This window comes from Benincasa hispida, chromosome 9 (genome assembly GCF_009727055.1).
Source record: "Benincasa hispida cultivar B227 chromosome 9, ASM972705v1, whole genome shotgun sequence".
Lineage (NCBI taxonomy): Eukaryota > Viridiplantae > Streptophyta > Magnoliopsida > Cucurbitales > Cucurbitaceae > Benincasa > Benincasa hispida.
Window position 1 is genome coordinate 39,119,730 of NC_052357.1, and position 6,569 is coordinate 39,126,298.

The window sequence follows — 6,569 nt, forward strand, 5'->3', positions numbered from 1 at the left end:
CTATGATATTGAAAATTAGAATGGGGTTTTAGGACACAAATCTCAACAATCAAATATAGACAAATATTATAAAAAGGTTGTTTTGTATGAATTTTATTATAATTAAAATGATTAAAAACGAAGCAGACAATCTCCTACTCTATATCTAACATGTTCTCTCACTCGCCTTAACAAAATGAGACATGTCTTGTAATTGTAGACATTCTAAGTGACTCAAACATCTTAGTTTGTAGAGTTATTTTATATAAATAAAAGTGATATTCATTAAAAGTCATCTTAGTCACTATCACGATGTTTTCTCTCTCTCGATGTGATTCTCCAAACAGTGGTATTTTCTAATTTTCTTAATATTAGTCTTTGCACTATTATTATTACAATAAAGAGTGATAGATTAAATAACCTATGGAAACCTTTCAAATCCTTAAGAAACTATTATAGTCATATAAGTTATTTTATTGCTTCACAAGCAAAAACCTTTAACTTGTATACCATCTTTCACCACTTGGTGTAAAAATATTCTTTAACATAGATTTCTTTAAATCTATTGAGAACGAGTATATCCAATAAAGATATATTCTTAGCTTCATACACAAAAGTAAAACTTCTAATTTTTTTAGAGATACTTCTGGAGAAACTTTTAAATTTTCATACAATAGTCATACTATTGGATAAGTTGATATTAATGAACCAATTGTATATTAAATGTCAAGTCTCATTCATACATTAATTACCTCCTATTCATGGAAGATAATTAATCATATGTCCTCAACATTTGAGATATCTTAAGATATATTTAGAAGAAAAATAAATTCATTTTTTTCTACACAATTTTGCAAACATTTTTTTTTTCTTTTGATCTTTGAAAATAAATCTCATATCATTTATTTGGATGCATTCTTTAGAATTCTTTTCATAAAAGAATTTGAAATATTCATTTTACATATCATATATGCAGCAATTAATAAAATAATACTTGAATACTCTAATTTGGCAACAAATGAGGAGGTTTACTCATAGTCTACTCTCTCCGATTAGGTTTATCCCTTTTCCATTTGTCTTATTAGAAGATCTGTATCTTTTTATCTATACATTTTTTTTAGATTCATTTATATCTTATGAGTTTCATCTTATCAAGAAGATTTACAAGTCTAGACCAAGATGATGCATATAAACTCTATCTCGAAATTCATGACTTTGACTTATTAAATCTTTGTCAAAATTCCTCAATGTGGCTTTGAGGATATAAACCTCAATTTTTAGTTTCTCATCTAATGTGAAAACTTTGACTACTAAGTCATTGTAAAGATTGAGTTATCTCATAACTCTTCAACTACGTGAAACTTATCCAATTCATGACTAAGGTTCCTTTGACCTTCACATATAATTAAATTTTTAACAACTTTGATTAACTATTTACCTTCTTTACTTGGAACTAACTGATCAACACTATTTCACCTTATTAGAAATCATGTGATCTTTTATATGACATTCCTAATTAAAAAAAAAAAGAAGAAGATATTTGTCCTATAAATACCTTATTTTATTTAAAACTGTATAAAAGATCGTCTTCTTACTCCTGAGGGACATTCTACACCTAGGCATACATATGAACATATTTCATTTCTTTTTGGATTTGTTTCAACAAGTACGCTTAAACATTCTCAAATCCTGAAGTGTGTTGCAACCTAACTTTTCCACTATCCTATAATTTCAAAGTTATCTTGTAGCTAATTTTGAAAAACAAATACTATGCAATCTCTATTGCATATCTTAATTGGAGTTCGATAATGATGTACTATAACTATTCATTATTGATGTGATCATATCTAACACCATCTTGTTTCCTCTTACATCACAATTTTACAAAAATATAGTTGATGTTTAGAGTTAGGATACAATTCCATTTTCTATCGATTAATCCCATTACATAAGTTTCCCATTCTTCTGACTATGATTTGACCATAATCTTGTGATAGGCTTACCTAATTAATCTTCAATTCTAATCTCATTTTTCTTGAACTTTTTTTTTAAAAAAAATTTAGACTAATATTGTATTAGGTAAAGATACTTAATACCCAAGATAATCATCAACTAGCTAGTGATGAAATATTCATGAATTTATTTGACTTTATTCATTCACCAGATCAACCACTTGTGTAAGAATATTTAAGACCAAAAAATTCTTTAACCTTGAGCCTTATCTAACAAGGTCTAATGATTATCTTGCATGAAAGACAATATTTACAAACATTGTAGAGTAATTAATTATCATTTTTAGAGAATTATCTCTTGCAACTCTTTTCATTCTATTCGATCATAATCACAAAATAAATTAAATGAAATAAATTAACAAAATTAATTTGTATAAAACTTAGAGAGATAAATATACAAAAATAGGGGTACACATAATCATACTAAATAGTACAGAGATAAAATCTATATAAGTAAAAATTTAAATGTTTGGATAGTTTAGAAATTAAGAATGTGGAATGGTATATTTGGCTAATTATAAGGTCAATTGGTTTAGAATTAAGGGGTAGTTGCAAGAATAGTAAAAAAAAAAAAAAAAATACACTACAAAAATTATAAACCTAACGATGATTTTATGAAATTTACAAATATAAAAAAAAAGTATAATTCTTGTTTTTTATTATTCCACTTTTTTTTTTCTTTTTGATGTAACAACATTTATATCAATAATGCATATATATACTTTACATTTTACGTATCAATTAATTGATATACTTTATGTTTGATATATTAGTCAATTGATATACTTTATATTTTATAGATGGGTTAGTTATACAAATTATATATCAAATTTACTAGTCATTATACCAAATTTATTAGTCAACAAGTGCCCTTGCACTTGTTATTATTCATGAACTTAATTTGAATTCTTATTCATTTGTTTCGGAGTATTAATTTTCTAGTACATCATCATTAGCTTATAATGGTTCAATTTCTCAGGTTGGTAATCATTTTGAATGTATGTTGATAAACTATCGATACACAAATAATACAATTATAATTGAATTTTTAACAAGTGGTTATCTACTACTGATATACTAGGATAATTGCCTTTTTAAGAAGTAGTGATATAATAATGATATACAATGTTATACTTGAATTGAATTTTGAATTAACATTGATATACTACTAATACGCTAATATTATACTTGAAATGAATTTATAACGAGTGTTTATATACTACTGATACACCAATAATATATTTGTATGAATTTTTAATGATTACTAATATATTATTGATAAACTACTCTCAAATTTGAGCTGAATTTCAAATAAATGTTTATAAACTATTGATACACCAATGTAATATACTTAGTATTGCATTTTGAATAAATGATGATGCATTATTGATACACTAATGATAGTATCAATATAAAATTAAAATACCAAATGTTATACTTTAAGTATATTACATTTTGAATGATATATGTCATATTTGATATACCAACAATATCCTTGACTTTTCTTTCTCTCTAGATTTGGTTTATCAATCAACCGATATACAAAATATGAAATATACATTATACAATTTATATACCGAATTAAATATAAATCATATCAAAACTTTGAAAATAGAACAAATTAGTTGATATATTTTATATTTGATATATTAATTAATATAGTTAAGGAGGATTTTCAAAAATAGAAAAATAAGGAAAATAATTTACACAAGTAGCAAAATTTAATTATTTTCTCCTTCTCTATCTTCGGAGTTCTCATCTTCCTCTTCTTCTCCTTCTTCTTCTCATCTTCCTCTTCTCCTCCTTCTTCTTCTCATTTTTCTTTTTCTTCAATCCATTTATAGTTTTTTGAATGTCTTCTCTATTTATAGTTTTATTGCTAGTTTAAAAATGTTAATTAGAATGACAATAATAGACAATAGAAGACCAAATTACAGACGAAGTAATAGTAGTTTTTGGTAATTTTGTTGCTAGTTTCAAAATAATAATTAGAATAATAATCATAACAATGGAAGGGTAATTGAAAAAACAATATCATTATCTATTACAGATAAACACTGATAATTATCTATCACAGATAGATACTGATAGTTGTCTATCACTTTCTATCTGTGATAGACAATGGTAGTTTTCTATCATTATAAATAGTGATAGGCTACTATCAATTATCTACCAATAGATAATAATTTTGTTGTTATCAACTATACATTAGACACTACTATTGAATATGAAAATTTTGTTACTTTTAGATAGTTGTGATAATAATTTTGTTGCCATCAACTATACATTAGACGCTGCTATTGAATTTAAAAATTTTGTTACTTTTAGATAGTTGTGATATACATTGTTATCACTATCAATCACAGATAAACATTGATAGTAGTCTAGCATTGTCTATCAGTGATAGATAGTGATAGTCTACTATCAATTGCCTATCAATAGATAATCATTTTGTTGTTGCTAGTTGTCAGTAATTTTTTTTATTGCTTTTAGATAGTTTATGATACATACACTAGACATTGTTATTGAAAATTTTGTTGCTTTTAGATAGTTGTAATAGACTTTGTTATCAATATCTGTCAGAGATAGACGCTGATAAAAGTCTATTAGTGTTTATCAGTGATCTATCATTTGGTAGAGGTTGATAGAAGTCTATTGAAAATTTCTCTATGATTAATGTAATTAAGATATACCATCAAAGTTAGATAATTTTTTTACTACATAAAAAATTAGCAACAAAATCTAAATAAGACCATCAAAATTGAATTAATCAAATGAAAATAACTTCATATCAAAACGAAACAACAAACATGACTTCCTCTATGATATGATTAGAATGATCATAGTATATTATTTGTATAAATGATATATTTTATATAAAATATACTAGTTTACTAATAAACCAAAAATAAAATATGTCAATTGATTGATATACCAAATATAATGTATATTAAATATACTAATTGATACACAAGTTAGGGCAAAAATGGAATACTAAAACAACTGAACTCAGATTTTAGTATATTTACAATTTCAAAAAAGCATTGCTAGATTTGGTTATACCTTTATATATTTTCTAATATTCATTATAATTTTCTTAGAATTAAAGGTCTATAGTCTTTCATGAAGTTGGACGTTCAAATCTTCTAATAACTCAACACCCACATTAAAAGAAATTAAGAGATTTTAGAGAAAAGTTGAGATGAATATAATGCAAGCAAGGGAAATGGGGAGTGATATTTTGTATAAAGTTAACAACAAATTTAATGATAAAATGAACATTGCACTCAAAAGTTAGTTGGCAAACCTATGATTTAAGAGTCTCTTTAATAGAAGTACCCTATGATTTTTTCATGATTTTATTGTGCTTTAATTCACTGTATCAAAGAGCACTTGAATTTATTTTTTAAAAAAGGCAAAGAGAGCACTTGAATGGAACATATAGAGCTTTATTATAGAGTTTAATTTGACACAAAATGTCTAATATGGACAAATTAAGCACATTACATCAAAGTTTTGATTCCACCAACTTTTGTTTAATTTTTAAACTCCCATTCATTAAATTTATTTTTATTTATTTATTTTAATTTTTACATTGTACCCAATTTAGTTATGCAAATTTTTCAAAAGAGAACTTACATATTCTTTAAACTCTAAACTCTTATGTTTCACTTTTCTTAAAACATAAAAAGATTACTAATGGGTTGAGAAGATTTTTAGCTAGAGTTACTTGGAAATGCGTTAGACTATGCGATCATGCTACAACCATGCACAACAAGTCATTTTCCAATGTAAATGCGATGCTCCTAAGTCTAGGACGCATGTGTTGAATGCAAAAGTGTCCATAGAGCTTATCCCTAAGTCTCTACTCTTGTCCTATGTGATGATGCAAAATGCATAAAAGCATGGTGACCGCATACAATGATATCCTATCTCTAGGATGCATGCGATGCATTAATAGCAAACAATGCTTATTCCTAAGCTTCTATCTCTTGATTATGCGTTCTAATCTGACCCTCCCAAGCCTAGATTCTAACCTGACCTTCCCAAGTCTAGATCCTGTCCTTATACTACCCTCCTGAGTATCTCTAATGGATGAATGAAGCACTCATAATACAAGATGATCGCATAGAGTGAAGATTCCCTAGTTGTGCTAGCTAAATGCTTCTAAACCCATTCAACTAATTTAGCCACTCATACATAAATAACAGAGAGTGAACATATATAGAGAAATAGCTTACATTTTAATAAATGAGTGGAGTACAAAATAACAATGGAAGTTAAAGGTAGAGAGCCTGGTAGCAATTCCTTACTGACCGAGGCTTTTACACTGTAATCTCTATTCGGTTCAAAATATGTTCCCGCTTCCGTAGGCTTCGACCCTCTCTCTGTCCTTGAAGCTTCCGGCGCTCTCACAAGCTTACCAGAACGATCGATCGGAACAACCTTCTCTCTTGTGTCTTCCTTAAAACAATAGAAACTATAAACAAGGACGTACGAAACTACAAACTAACGAATGTTGAACTACTGAACCCCTTTTCTGAAGGATGCCCTTGGTATTTATATATCATTCAAAGT